This window comes from Lissotriton helveticus, chromosome 7, assembly GCF_964261635.1.
Source record: "Lissotriton helveticus chromosome 7, aLisHel1.1, whole genome shotgun sequence".
Taxonomy (NCBI): Eukaryota; Metazoa; Chordata; class Amphibia; order Caudata; family Salamandridae; genus Lissotriton; species Lissotriton helveticus.
Window position 1 is genome coordinate 1895447536 of NC_136068.1, and position 16130 is coordinate 1895463665.

A 16130-nucleotide genomic window follows, 5' to 3' on the forward strand; every position below is an offset into this window, starting at 1 on the left:
TCCGCCTGGGACGACTCTTGGTGGCCAACGGCCCTAGGAAAAGCCCCCATACCGACGGACCACGCACAGAACCTGGGCATCATCCTGGACTCCTCACTCTCGATGACCAGACAAGTCAACGCCGTCTCATCATCATGCTTCAACATCCTACGCATGCTCAAAAAAACATTTCCCTGGATCCCCATCGAAACAAGAAAAACGGTCACCCACGCACTGGTTACAAGCCGACTGGACTACGGAAACACCCTTTACGCCGGTACCACCGCAAAACTGCAGAAAAAACTCCAACGCATCCAAAATGCTTCAGCCAGACTCATACTAGACATCCCCCGCACAGACCACATTTCCGTTCACCTGAAAGACCTTCACTGGCTCCCCGTCAACAAGAGAATAACGTTCTGTCTCCTCACCCACGCACACAAAGCTCTATACGAACTTGGACCTGATTGTCTCAACACGCGCCTTTCCTTTTACACCCCCACCCGCCAGCTGCGTTTCGTCCAACCAAGCCCTCGCCGCTGTTCCGCGCATCCACAAAGCCACCATGGAGGGAAGATCCTTCTCCTACTTAGCGGCCAAAACCTGGAATTCCCTTCCCATCCAACTCCGCCTTACTCAAAACCACCTAGCCTTCAGAAAACAGCTTACAACCTGGATATTCGATAAGTAAACCTCCCCCCCTTCCTCAAGCGCCTTGAGACCCTCTGGGTATGTAGTGCGCTATATAAATTCTGACTTGACTTGGCCACTGGATTCAAGATAGCCTGGCTGATGAGGATTATGAATCCGAAACCGGTCCCAGGATGCTTGTTTCCGGTCCAGGGAAGACATGGCTTGGCAGTTCGGGCTGGACTGTTCCCATGAGGCACAGGGTCAGACTGATTTGCATATAGCCATGTCTGAACTGGGGTGGCCGAGTGAGCTAAAGAATGGTGATGGATTAAACGCAGATCAGTTGACTGGGGGTGAGTGTTTGATTTGCTCAAACGCTCCGTCCATCATCCCCTTTTGTATCGCTTTGTTCGCCCTAAGTGTGGCAGGGTATGCTCAGACGCGAGTCCCTTGCTCACTTGGCCACTGGATTCAAGATAGCATGGCTGATGAGGATTATGAATCCGAAACTGGTCCCAGGATGCTTGTTTCCGGTCCAGGGAAGACATGGCTTGGCAGTTCGGGCTGGACTGTTCCCATGAGGCACAGGGTCAGACTGATTTGCATCGAGCCATGTCTGAACTGGGGTGGCCGAGTGAGCTAAAGAATGGTGATGGATTAAACGCAGATCAGTTGACTGGGGGTGAGTGTTTGATTTGCTCAAATTCTCCGTACATCATCCCCTTTTGTATCGCTTTGTTCGCCCTAAGTGTGGCAGGGTATGCTCAGACGTGAGTCCCTTGCTCACTTGGCCACTGGATTCAAGATAGCTTGGCTGATGAGGATTATGAATCCGAAACCGGTCCCAGGATGCTTGTTTCTGGTCCAGGGAAGACATGGCTTGGCAGTTCGGGCTGGACTGTTCCCATGAGGCACAGGGTCAGACTGATTTGCATATAGCCATGTCTGAACTGGGGTGGCCAAGTGAGCTAAAGAATGGTGATGGATTAAACCCAAATTAGTTGACTGGGGTGAGTGTTTGATTTGCTCAAATGCTCTGTCCATCACCCCCTTTTGTATCGCTTTGTTCGCCCTAAGTGTGGCAGGGTATGCTCAGACGTGAGCCCCTTGCTCACTTGGCCACTGGATTCAAGATAGCCTGGCTGATTAGGATTATGAATCCGAAACCGGTCCCAGGATGCTTGTTTCCGGTCCAGGGAAGACATGGCTTGGCAGTTCGGGCTGGACTGTTCCCATGAGGCACAGGGTCAGACTGATTTGCATATAGCCATGTCTGAACTGGGGTGGCCGAGTGAGCTAAAGAATGGTGATGGATTAAACGCAGATCAGTTGACTGGGGGTGAGTGTTTGATTTGCTCAAACGCTCCGTCCATCATCCCCTTTTGTATCGCTTTGTTCGCCCTAAGTGTGGCAGGGTATGCTCAGACGCGAGTCCCTTGCTCACTTGACCACTGGATTCAAGATAGCATGGCTGATGAGGATTATGAATCCGAAACTGGTCCCAGGATGCTTGTTTCTGGTCCAGGGAAGACATGGCTTGGCAGTTCGGGCTGGACTGTTCCCATGAGGCACAGGGTCAGACTGATTTGCATCGAGCCATGTCTGAACTGGGGTGGCCGAGTGAGCTAAAGAATGGTGATGGATTAAACGCAGATCAGTTGACTGGGGTGAGTGTTTGATTTGCTCAAACGCTCTGTCCATCATCCCCTTTTGTATCGCTTTGTTCGCCCTAAGTGTGGCAGGGTATGCTCAGACGTGAGCCCCTTGCTCACTTGGCCACTGGATTCAAGATAGCCTGGCTGATGAGGATTATGAATCCGAAACCGGTCCCAGGATGCTTGTTTCCCGTCCAGGGAAGACATGGCTTGGCAGTTCGGGCTGGACTGTTCCCATGAGGCACAGGGTCAGACTGATTTGCATATAGCCATGTCTGAACTGGGGTGGCCAAGTGAGCTAAAGAATGGTGATGGATTAAACCCAAATTAGTTGACTGGGGTGAGTGTTTGATTTGCTCAAACGCTCTGTCCATCACCCCCTTTTGTATCGCTTTGTTCGCCCTAAGTGTGGCAGGGTATGCTCAGACGTGAGCCCCTTGCTCACTTGGCCACTGGATTCAAGATAGCCTGGCTGATTAGGATTATGAATCCGAAACCGGTCCCAGGATGGTTGTTTCCCGTCCAGGGAAGACATGGCTTGGCAGTTCGGGCTGGACTGTTCCCATGAGGCACAGGGTCAGACTGATTTGCATGTAGCCATGTCTGAACTGGGGTGGCCGAGTGAGCTAAAGAATGGTGATGGATTAAACCCAGATCAGTTGACTGGGGGAGAGTGTTTGATTTGCTCAAACGCTCCGTCCATCATCCCCTTTTGTATCGCTTTGTTCACCCTAAGTGTGGCAGGGTATGCTCAGACGTGAGTCCCTTGCTCACTTGACCACTGGATTCAAGATAGCATGGCTGATGAGGATTATGAATCCGAAACCGGTCCCAGGATGCTTGTTTCTGGTCCAGGGAAGACATGGCTTGGCAGTTCGGGCTGGACTGTTCCCATGAGGCACAGGGTCAGACTGATTTGCATATAGCCATGTCTGAACTGGGGTGGCCGAGTGAGCTAAAGAATGGTGATGGATTAAACCCAAATCAGTTGACTGGGGTGAGTGTTTGATTTGCTCAAACGCTCTGTCCATCATCCCCTTTTGTATCGCTTTGTTCGCCCTAAGTGTGGCAGGGTATGCTCAGACGTGAGCCCCTTGCTCACTTGGCCACTGGATTCAAGATAGCCTGGCTGATGAGGATTATGAATCCGAAACCGGTCCCAGGATGCTTGTTTCCCGTCCAGGGAAGACATGGCTTGGCAGTTCGGGCTGGACTGTTCCCATGAGGCACAGGGTCAGACTGATTTGCATATAGCCATGTCTGAACTGGGGTGGCCGAGTGAGCTAAAGAATGGTGATGGATTAAACCCAGATCAGTTGACTGGGGGAGAGTGTTTGATTTGCTCAAACGCTCCATCCATCATCCCCTTTTGTATCGCTTTGTTCGCCCTAAGTGTGGCAGGGTATGCTCAGGAGTGAGTCTCTTGCTCACTTGGCCACTGGATTCAAGATAGCCTGGCTGATGAGGATTATGAATCCGAAACCGGTCCCAGGATGCTTGTTTCCGGTCCAGGGAAGACATGGCTTGGCAGTTCGGGCTGGACTGTTCCCATGAGGTACAGGGTCAGACTGATTTGCATATAGCCATGTCTGAACTGGGGTGGCCGAGTGAGCTAAAGAATGTTAATGGATTAAACCTAGATCAGTTGACTGGGGTTGAGTGTTTGATTTGCTCAAACGCTCCGTCCAACATCCCCTTTTGTATCGCTAAGATAAACATCAAGCACACGTAAGAGAGGAAGTTTGGAGGTGTCATAATTAATAATTGAAATGTTGTCATTAATTCAATTTCACACACCCCTTTCAGTCCAGTTGCAGAATGCATAGACTCGGAGGAGAGACTGACAGTTCTAGTAGGACAAGTCACTCAGTGAGGGGTACCGCATCTATCTGTTTGTGTGCAGATTATTAAATCCAACACTGGGTGCGGCCCTGCCTTCAGCAGCAATGAAATCATGTTTGTGACGTAAAACAGTACCCGCCACCACAATACATTAACAACGTATTGCTATGTTAAAGTAGAAATATAATTTAATACCCTAACAAAAATAAACTATGTAAAAAAATCACACAACATCCGACCCACCCCTCTCCCTAACCCCAACCAATGTCCAAAATGATAAAGTCCAACCAATGTCAAAATGTCTATAAACCCCAATGCAACGCCTAATTCCCACCCACCCAAAAAAAGGATTAAAAGAGGGGCAATGCAATGGGGTCAAGTTATTGGCGGGCTCTGAGTCTTCGGATTTCCCTCTCCAGGACCTTTCAAGTTCTTCTTCAGCTCCTCTACCTGCTCCTCTAGGTGTGTATTCCGGAGGAGCATGCGGCGCGCATATGCTCTGCAGTTGCATCCACAGTGGTGGGGTAAGCGGTGCTGGATATTGAACTGCACAGTACAAAAGGGGGTGGTGATGGACGGAGCATCTGAACCAATCAAACACTCACAGCCAGTCAACAGATCTGGGTTTAATCCATCACCTTTCTTTAGACCACTCTGCCACCCCAGTTCAGACATGGCATATGCAAATCAGTCTGACACTGTGCCTCATGGGAACAGTCCAGCCCGAACTGCCAAGCCATGCCTTCCCTGGACCGGAAACAAGCTTCCTAGGACTGTTTTCTGGCATTTCAGCCGTCTTCAGCCAGGCTTGCTTGAATCCAGTGGCAAAGTGAGCAAGGGACGGATATTGAACTTCGGCGGCGGGCGGCTGCATGACTGTGGCGCCATACAACTGGAGGGGCCTGGCTGGGGCCTGAGGCATTGAAGGAGGCTACGGCTGCACCGCCTCCTCCTCCTCCTCCGCCAGAACAATCATAAGCCGGTATTCTTGGCAGATGGCCTCCAGCTTCCGGCGCTGGGCCTTGGCTGCCAACTCCTTCCTGGATGGTTTAACTTGCGAAGGAGTTAGCTATATCAAGAAAGAAAAAAAAACAACTATTAACCAAAACTCTTACCAAAACAGTAACAGAAAAGAATTCAACACATAGTGGCCCAGTAGCACTAGCAAGCACAGTATTTAACAGTGGTGGTATGTATCTATCCTCCCACTTCCTCGGCATCTAACATTTGTGGGAGTGTCTGTCATTATACAAGCACTATGTGGGGGACACATTGCAAAGCCTGACGCCGCCGTGAGGGAAATGGCTCCAGGTCTTTGCAGCCGCTTGCCGCTTGCCACTCACCGCCCACCGCCCACCGCACGCTGTAGTCCCGGCTAGCGGACTACAGCTCCCAGCAGGCTAAGGGAGGTGGTGACGCTCCAGCACGCGCCCGGAGGCGCCATAAGTACACCGAGCGCCGAACGCTCTTGGGGGACACATCGCGGAGCCTGACTCCGCCGTGAGGGAAACGGCTACAGGTGTTTGCAGCCACTTGCCGCTTGCCACTCACCGCCCACCGCACGCTGTAGTCCCGGCCAGTGGACTACAGCTCCCAGCAGGCTAAGGGAGGTGGTGACGCTCCAGCACGCGCCCGGAGGTGCCATAAGTACACCGAACGCCTCCGCCACGCGAAACGCGCGCAGGCGGCGCCGGGCCAAAGCCCGGGCAAAGGGCGGGCCCTCTTAGGCCCTCAGAGGACATCAGAGGTCCCCCTCCCTAAGACGTGTTATAAGAGGTGAGCCTGGGAAAAGTTACCATGGGGAAACGCAACACCAATACTACAATGCATACTTCTGTAGACCCCTCTGCCTCGCAACCTTCCTTTGATAGCTTACTGGAGAACGCCCTTAATATGGTCACCAATGAAATTGCTAATACCGAAAGGAGGATGTCAGTGGTCTGTAGTACCAGTCACCTTCAGCCATCACAAGTAAGCCCTATTCACATTCTAGCGCTTTCACCAGCAATCACTATCTTGAAGCCTACTACTGAGGCTACCTCGCTAGAAGTGTTGCCTGGGGGCTGCAGCCCAGTTGTAATCATTGACTCCCAGCCTGACCCAGTTGCACAGACCGTTATCGCCTCTCCGTCCCCAAGCAACAAGACTGTCGACGGAAAAAGGAAAAGGGGCCCCTTGAAACTTATAGCAAATAAGAGGAAGCAACCTGCCCGTAGCAAGAATCAACCAACCCCCCAGAGTATGTGGACCAGAGGGAAGCATTAACAATCTGGGGGTGATACAGCTAACATAGAAAGCTTGCAATTTGCAGAGGTGGCCGTTCTCCCAACCACCTCTACAGAAGACCATAACTCAGTGGGTACACAGACTGAGTTTTTAACTGAAAGTATCATTCAATCCAAGCCCAACGGGAATTTTATCGAGACAATTGTCGATACTATTTTTAAACAATTGGAAAGTCAATTGATCAAACAATTTAATACTGTTTTTAAAAGACTTGATAAACTAGAAAACCTTGTAAAAAAGGAAGATGTAAAAAGGAAAGAGGTGATTAGCCTTGATCAAATGAGGGGTGATCGTCTTTTAAAAGATCTAGAGTCTGCTAGTAAGGCTATCTTGTGTGGTGGGCCCATTATCAGTCGCAGCTCAACATCTAAGGGTGGGCCTAAAACTACCAGTAGCATACTAACACCCAACATTACATCCTGTTGTGATACTGCAGAGCAAATCCAACCTGCCTCAAAAGCTATGCCCACTCCTTCCGCAGCAGCTGGCCCTCTCATACTACTACTATAGTTAGTAAAACACGGAAGGAGGGCCCTACCGCTATCACAACTACTGTGAAACCTGTGGCCTCTAGTAACAGTAATGGCGGCAAGGGACAACCGGCTGTTAGCAGACCCTTAAAACATCAGGAACCTGCCCTCCATCTACCTCCTGACGCCTGCCCATACGTTTTAGTATTGGCAGGCGCGCCACCACTTGGGGATGGACAAGGCGAGTCCTGAGTTCAGTTGCACAATAAGTGCATCGACTGGCTGACAAAACATAAGGGGGTAAGCCATGACATTTCAAATGAAATTTTGCCTGCCCGTCGAGTGAGCTGGGTTGGCCCCCTATGTAAAAATTTAGACGGGGACTGTATTGTTGTAAATTTTAGGCATCCTGGTACTGCTAAATTCATACTCAACAATAACAATATTTACCCGGGCCCATCTACTGTTGCTACTCCACTACCCTTGAGCTACTTCTATAGGTCCCCACAAAGACCATTTCGCCCACCCCCATTGCCTTTTCTACTTTAAAATAGATATACTGCATTAGCTGAAATAGGCAGCCTGGACTGACCATCAGTTGTTTCAACCGACAGTGTGGTCAGTGATCACACCAATATGCATGTTACTGCAGGGAATTCGTCAATTAGTCCTATTGCAATAATGCCCAATTCACCCAGTAGGCCCAGGACGACATCTGACTTCCCAATAGGTGTACAGGGTGATATCTCCTCCATATTGTCTGACGAACTTTCTATTTTGAGTTGGAATATTGCAGGCCTCAACGCGAAAATGAAAATTAAGGCCTGGACTGATTGGGTATCCAACTTTGATATCCTAATGATGCAGGAAACTTGGTGTACGAGTTCTCTGCTTCATGAAGGATACAGTTGCCATAATTTAATTGTACCCTCCCCGCCTATGGGTCGCCCCAGCGGGGGTTGATCTATTTGGGTTAAAATTACTGCCGCAGCCAAAACCGAACTACTGCAGACAAACAACAAAAATGTCATGGCGTTGAGATATACTGGTAGGATAAAGGTATGTTTTATTAACTTCTACAATAACGACTTCACAACTCATCCCAATACCAACTTTCTAAGATTGTTCGATTTCATTGACGAAGTTGTGGATGGCCAAAAATATGGTAGGTTTGATGGCATTTGCATAGGAGGTGATTTTTGCATAGGAGGTGATTTTAATGCGCATGTCCACCCTAGAATCCCACCCTGCAAAAGAGGAGATGAATTATTAAATCTGTTAGCTACTTGTGATCTTGTTAATGTAATGGAGAACATAGTCACTGGCGCGGATAATGTACCTGTTCCTACCTATAATGGGCGTGGGAGTTAAACCACCATTGACTATGTATTCATTTCTCCTCTTCTCGGGGCTCTTTTACTAAAATCAGAGGTTGTTAAAACGCTATATAGTGACCATTACCCAATTTTAATTTGTCGTAAATCCATCAAAAAACATGGGAAGACAGGGGAAATTGGGGCAAAAACCTAACGGCATCAAAAGACAGGCTAAGGGTGGCTTGGAAGGGGATAGACAACCAGGGTGTTTTAGCTCGAGTAATTAAAAAACACACTACATTAGCCCCTGTTTGCTTATCAACTGACAGCCCTGGGTCTGATATTGTCAAATCATTTTGCGAACTTTGTAAGGCCATAAAAAATGAAATTTCTAAACCTGGCCTAGCCCATAATAATAGTAACCCAAGGTGGTTCGACACCTCATGCTCCAAAACCAATCGGGAACTTAGGGCCGCTCTTATAGCTGAACCGCGTGATTTGGCCCTGGTAAGGACTCTGAGATCTAGATATAAATACTTCTTAAGAATCAGATCTGAAGAGCTACTAAAAGACCACTGGGACTCCCTTGTTCGCACAGCAGCTTTAAGAGACGTAGCCGGTTTTTGGAGGGCGGTTAAAGATCTGAGATCATTGGTCTCTAATATCACCCCCATAAATTGTAACTTAACAGGGGACGTGTGGGTTGACCATTTTTCTAAGATTTACGATGCCCCCGGTTACCCCACAGAAACTGTTTTTCAGTTAGGCCCTTGAATATCACGTTGTTGAAAGTGGAGGATGCTATTACTGATAGTGCTGGGAATAAAGCCCCTTATCCATCGACCAAATTAAATCTGAACCTGATTTTTGGGCACCTTTGCTATGCAATGTTTTTAATAATTTATCTTATACCTCTGTCCCGGCAACATGGTCCTGTAGCACCATCGTGCCAATCTTTAAAAAACGTGATAGACTTGACCCTGGGTGCTACCGCCCTATATCTTTAATCGACAATACGCTAAAGGTTTTAGGCAGGGTCCTTTTTAATAGAATAAGAACCTGGACGGAAGAAAACACCATTTTACACCCGTGCCAGTTAGGTTTCAGAAGTAAAGTGGGCACGGTGGAGCAATGTTTAAATTTAAACCTGCTTATGGCCAAATACACAATTGCCAAAAAATCCCCTTTATATTTTGGGTTTATGGATTTAAGTTCTGCTTTTGATTTTGTAAATCGTTCCCGTTTATGGTCAGTTCTGTTGAATTATGGTTTAGATGAATCTTTAGTTTACTTTTTGGCCCATCTTCATAGCAATTTGAAAGCCCGCGTTTGCATTAAAAATGACGGCGAAGTTTCTAATGATATTTTAATTTTAATTGGCAGGGGGGTCAGACAGGGTTGTGTCTTGGCCCCCCTGTTTTTATCTTGTATATAAATGAATTGAGTAATTCTTTGAGCAATCTTACTAATGATGTCCCACAAGTAAACGGCAAACGCATCCCCGCACTTTTCTACGCGGATGATGCGGTCCTTATGGGCCGCACACCCAATGCATTGCGTATTTTAATTCCTGGCTTTGTCACATATATGGCAGATTTGGGCCTATGTACTAATTTTAAGAAATCATTTATAATGACATGTGGCCCAAAAAGTTATAAAATAACGAAAATTCTGTCTAAGGTGAGGGGTCCTCCAGATTTCACTCAGAGATCTTCATTTATAATTTTATATAAACTATATTCCTGCCAAGGGGAGGGTGGTTCTTCAACCACTGTCCAGTTATCATGATTTCCCCTTTTGTCTTCTCTGAACTTGTAGTTGTAGTAACAATGTTTATTGTTTTAATCTTATGAATTTTGCTGTTGGTGCTGGCACTTATAGTTACTAGTATACTGCAATATAGATAAACATACAGAGCTTGTTATTTAAAAATAAACCTTTTGAACTTACATAGACTCTGTGGTATTTGGTGTGGATTGTGGACTTAAATGAGTGAGTGAGCGAAAGCGTGTGCATTGCTTCCACGCCTCTGAGAGGTCCGGAGTGTAGTGTTAGGTTCTGGGTTGACTAATCATTGTGTTTCTTCGAGCGGTTCGGGGAGCCTCAGCTAATGAGACACTATAGCTAGTCGGTCAGGGAATTGTGGGTGAGGTATGAGGAAGGTCCAACCTCCTATCAACGTCCTGTGCACAGTTTTGTATGGGCAGAATCCCTCCAACAGTAGCAGTATGTACTAGTATCCTATAAAAAATAGCTAAATATTTTAGTTGGGAATTTTTTGGTGGGAATTTTCTAAAAGCCTCAAGATTAAGAAGAGAGATTGGTGAATCGGAGTTTTATTTAAAACATTTAAAATAAAGACTAGCCACCTGGGCAAGCTTAGATACAGACAGACTAATAGTAGTAGTAGAGTCATAGCAGAGGCAGTTAGATGCAGGGATAACAAGGATTTTGAAACTGATTGTCTAGATTGAACATTGGAGAAGATTTTGTAAAAAATAGAATTAGGAGAGCTTACTGGGGCCAGCAGCAGAGCCCTCGGTAGAGGAGCGTTCCTGGCCCTGGGAGGCATTTTCCCCAGCTCCCGCCGACTCCGCCCCGTCTTCCTGCCTCTGGGTGCTTATCTTGAAGGATGTAAGAAAAAAAGAGACAAACATGGATGATTGGTGTGAAACAAATACAATATTTTTAAAAATGCTAAAAAAAACATTTATGGAAACAACAATTGCAATAAATTTGACCTATCAAAATCTGGATGACTAGTAGTTTTGCGGAATTCCCGCCGCAGTCCGTCTTGTTATTATTTAATATATCTATGAACACTATTCCAGTCTTCCATTCTGATTCCAAAATACTAACTAAGCCTAAGTACCACCTGACCTAGCCCAACTATTCCAGACAGGCCAGTTGTTCACTAAGTCTACAAAAATGCAATGAAGGACACATGCATACATTTTTGCATACACCAAATTGTAGATTTGGTTGGTTCCTGCTGATGTTCTGCTAGTGCTAAATCATAAGTCTATATTACCACTCAATAAACAAACTACAAAATGTTCTAATAAGAACTGGGGTAAGCAGCACTCAGCAACACGTGACATGACAGAGGATGCGACCCACAGACCACTAAAAAACGTACCTACTAATAACAAGTAACTAAACTAAACCTATCAATCCACCACTATCTCTTCTTAGTTGCAGGAGGACAAAGGAAGGACTAGAGTCTATCTAGCAGTACCTACCTTAAGTTCTCTTACATAATCATGCCAGGCGAGGGCAAAGTTGCAAACAAGTAAGATTAGTAGCGCCGAGCACCTTTGTCATAACAATCACAGAAGATTTTTAAACGTAATTTACCTGCAATGTAAGCAGCAGCATTCTTGCTGTTCGGGGAAAAATGTATTCACAGTATATAACACAGAGCAGGAGAACACAAAGTAGAAATATTAAATAGCTACTCACCAAGACTCGGGACCTCCACTCCTAGCAGGTCCAGCAGGTCCTGCTCCCGGTCCAGGATATCGGACCACTGGTACGTCAGCTGGTTATTGGAGCGCCCGACACCAGAGCAGCGAAACACTGCCCGGCGCACCTTTTCTCCACCACTGCCGACGCTCCTGGAGCCTGTACCCGGACCCAGGCCTGCCGCCTGCTTCCAGGGTTAAGGGGAGGTGGCGCTGGACAAAAAAGACACCTCCGCCACACGAAATAGGGCCCAGGCATGCTGCCCATCTGTGCGCCGCCTTCCGCAGGGAAGGCGGTCGCGGCTGTGGCTGCGAGCAGCCCTGCCCTCGACCTTGGACTTGCCTGTCCCTTGGCCATGGCTCCGGGACTCTGGGGGGCGGGCAGAAACGAAAAAGGAAGAATTAGAAAAGTAGGTAAAAGAACAAGCAAGTCATAGCAAAAGAGTAAAAAAGTAGTGGAAAAAGTAACAAAAAGTAGAAAGAAATAGAGAGATAGATAATGAATAAAAAAGAATAAAAAAAGTATACAGAAACAAAGGATTGCAATGATAGAGGAAGGATAGAAAACCATGCCCAGAACCATAGAATAGAGTGAAAAAGAAGATGGCCGAAACCATTGCGACCGCGTGGGCAAGTTTGCCCGATATTTCAGCCCCAAACATGCAAAAAGTGTTGCGAACAAGTAATACGCATTAGGAAATACTCATACGTGACCCGGAACAGGAAATAGTCATCGAGAACGGGCGGGACAAATGAAAACAAGATGGCTGCGCCCGTAAAAGACAGCATGGGCAAGTTGGCGACACATTTCCGACATTGCGAACAGGCGGGCCAAGCAATTCTGCATCTCTGTGATATTTTGGCGTGTTTGCAGTTTTGGCCCTTTCGCAGAGATTTGCGTAACTCGATTACACAAATTCCGCACACCCCTTGTGTGCAGACTGCTGTTTGGCAAGCAGTTTGTGGACTGGTGCTTGCCAGGTGGTGTGTGTGGACTGGTGGTTGCCTGGTGGTGTGCGTAGATTGATCCTAGCCTGGTGGTCTGTGTGCACTGACACTTGGCTGTGTGTGTGTGGACCGGTGCTTGGCTGGCAGTGTGCATGGACTGATTTTTGGCTGGTGGTGTATGTTGCTGGTGGTGGGTGTTGACTAGTGCTTAGCTGGAAGTGTGTGTAGATTGATGCTTGGCTGGTGGTGTGCAATGACAGGTGCGTGGTTGGCAGTGTGTCTGGACCGAGGGTGTGTTGGTGGCTGATGGCCAGTATGTTTACTGACTTGCTTGTCGTGTGTTTGTAAGTTTTCTGATGTTTGGGTGCTTCTTGGTGGGATTGCTGTGTTAGTCTTTTTGGCTTCTGAGAGTGATGGGCCTTGAATGGTTCTGTTTATCACTGTAAGTGTTGGATTGTGTTAGGTCTGAAGCTGGCAGTGTTATTGGTTTTCTGCATGCATGAAAGGCATGCAAATGGACTGTAAAGTGGTAGGTGCCTTAACTTAACTTTACAGCTCTTGAGCTGTAAATCTGTGGTTCTCTAATGATGTTGAAATTATTAAAGATGAATTTTGCAGATTTTATTTCATGAAGTCTGTTAAATAAACCTTTCTTTATGCACCATTTACTTGCCCTTGGGCCGCATCCAACCAGTATGCCAGTGTTTGACAAGTGAATGGGTGTGCATTAAGGTTATTATGTTTTTTTGTTTTTTTTTCCTTTTTCCCATTAATGCACACTCACACTTTTAGAGAACACCTTCTTTTTGGAAACTGGTCAGTAAGAATATAATATCTGGCATGTTTCTGTAAATCCCACAAGGTTAACCTACCCAGAATCCCTTGTAAATTAATTTGATTGACAAAAAAATATTTTTTCCTGACATTTCCGTGTGGAGCAGTTGTGTCTCCATTGTATTTTTGTATTTTCGCTCCGTGTCTCGTCTCAGCTGTTCCCCTGCCCCACCCCGCTCCCTGCCGCTGCTCCCCCGCGGCCCCACCCACGCCCCCTCCGCATCACCTCACCGCTCCCCCCCCACTCGCCACCCCGCTCCCACCTCCAAGCTGCCCCTCCCTCGCCCTCCCCCGCCTCTCCCCCGCCTGCCCCCCACTCTCCATTTATGGCAGAGTGCATGCGCACGCACAGCTTTGATGCGCAGCGGGCGCACCAAAGGCAAGCCCGTCTGCGCCCGTCTGCGCCTGGCCCGCGCCCAGCGCCAGGACCCCTGGCCCCTGACGGACCTGAGACGCCGCCACCCTCATCGCAATCAAACCCGACTGAACAAGAGCCTGCCACCGAGCCACCCCGAGATGCACCCACGGACCCTTCACCTGTCATGCCTGCAAGTTCACCTGCCTTCGGACCTGCACCACAACCACCAAACTGAACACCAACAACAGCCACCTCAAGTACATCCTGCTCAACACCCGCTCCATCCACAGACACGCCATCGAACTTTGGAACCTGCTCGACACAACCTCACCAGACGTCGCCTTCCTCACAGAAACATGGATGAACGCCTCCTCCGCACCCGACATCGCCATCGCCATCCCAGACGGATATAAGATCATCCGGAGAGACCGCGTCAACCAGACTGGAGGAGGCATCGCCAGCGTACACAAGAACACCATCCGCATCACGACCGACTCCAACGACACCTTCGCCGCCCCGAGCACCTCCACTTCCAGATACACACCAACCCAAAGACGACCCTCAGAGGCACCCTCGTCTACAGACCCCCGGGACCACGTACACAATTCAGCGAAGACATCACGGACTTCATCAGCCCGCATGCCCTCCGCTCCGCGGACTACATCCTCCTAGGGGACCTTAACTTCCACCTGGAGAACAACAAGGACTGCAACACCGCCGCCCTGCTGGACAACCTCGCCAACCTCGTACTCAAGCAACTGGTCAACAGTCCCACCCACTATGCCGGCCACACACTTGACCCCGTCTTCTCATCCAGCAAGCACATCACCTTCAGCCACTCCACTGGACTTCACTGGACCGACCACAGCTGCGTCCACTTCAGCTTCAGAAGAACCACGACCCACCACCACCCGCAACAGGTTCCTCACAGGAGCTGGAGCAAGATCACCGCCGAGTAGCTCACCACCTCCCTCAGCCAGAACCCACCGCCAGCACAATGAACCCCAACGAAGCAGCCCGCAACTTCACACAGTGGCTGACCGCCTGCGCCGACAACCTCGCCCCACTAAAGAACCCTCCCAGCAGACCCAGAAGCAAGAAAGCCTCCTGGTTCACCGACAAACTCAAGGACTCCAAGAAAAACTGCCGCACCCTCGAGAAAGCCTCGACCAGACCACAGACAACATGACTGCCCTCAAACACGCCACCCGCAAGCACCACCAGCTTATCCGCACCACCAAGAAGAAATCACTGAAGGAACGACTGGACTACAACGCCCACGACAGCAAGGAACTCTTCAGCATCGTCAAGGAGTTCTCCAACCCCAGCACCGGCAATAGCGACATCACTCCTTCACAAGATCTCTGCGACTCTCTCACCTCGTTCTTCCACCGCAAGATCGCCAACATCCACAACAGCTTCAGCGCACCATCCACGCACACAACCGTCGAACCAACGCCCCCCCACCGCCACCCTTCGAACCTGGACCACGGTGACCACCGAAGACACAGCCTGCATGATGAACACCATCCACTCCGGATCTCCAAACGACCCCTACCCCCACCACGTCTTCAACAAGGACGACTCCATCATCGCACCCAAACTCCGGGACGTCATCAACACCTCCTTCAAAACCGCCACCTTCCTGGAGAGCTGGAAGCATGCCGAGCTCAACGCCCTACTGAAGAAACCAACAGCGGACCCCACCGACCTCAAGAACTTCCGCCCCCATCTCGCTCCTCGCTTTTCCTGCCAAAGTCATCGAGAAGACCGTCAACAGACAGCTTACAGCCTTCCTCGAGATGAACTGACCCCTCGCAGTCCGGTTTCCGAGCCAACCAGAGCACCAAGACCGCCCTCATCGCAGCCACCAACGACATCAGAACCCTGCTCGACAACGGGGAAACAGCGGCCCTCATCCTCCTGGACCTCTCTGCAGCGTTCGACCCTGTCTGCCACCGCACCCTAGTTCAACGCCTCAGCAACATCGGTATCCAAGAGAAGGCACTGGATTGGATCATCTCGTTCCTCGCCGGAAGAACACAAGGAGTCCGCCTCCCCCCGTTTCGATCCAAGGCCACCGAAGTCATCTGCGGCGTATCGCAAGGATCATCACTCAGCCCCACCCTCTTCAACGTCTACATGAGACCTCTTGCAGCCATCGCACGCCAACACAACCTCAACATCATCTCCTACGCCGACGACACCCAAATGATCCTCTCCCTCACCAGAGACCCCGCCCCCGCCAGAACGAGCCTACACGAAGGGATGAAAGACGTCGCCGAGTGGATGAAGAACAGCCGCCTGAAACTGAACTCAGACAAGACGGAAGTCCTCATCCTGGG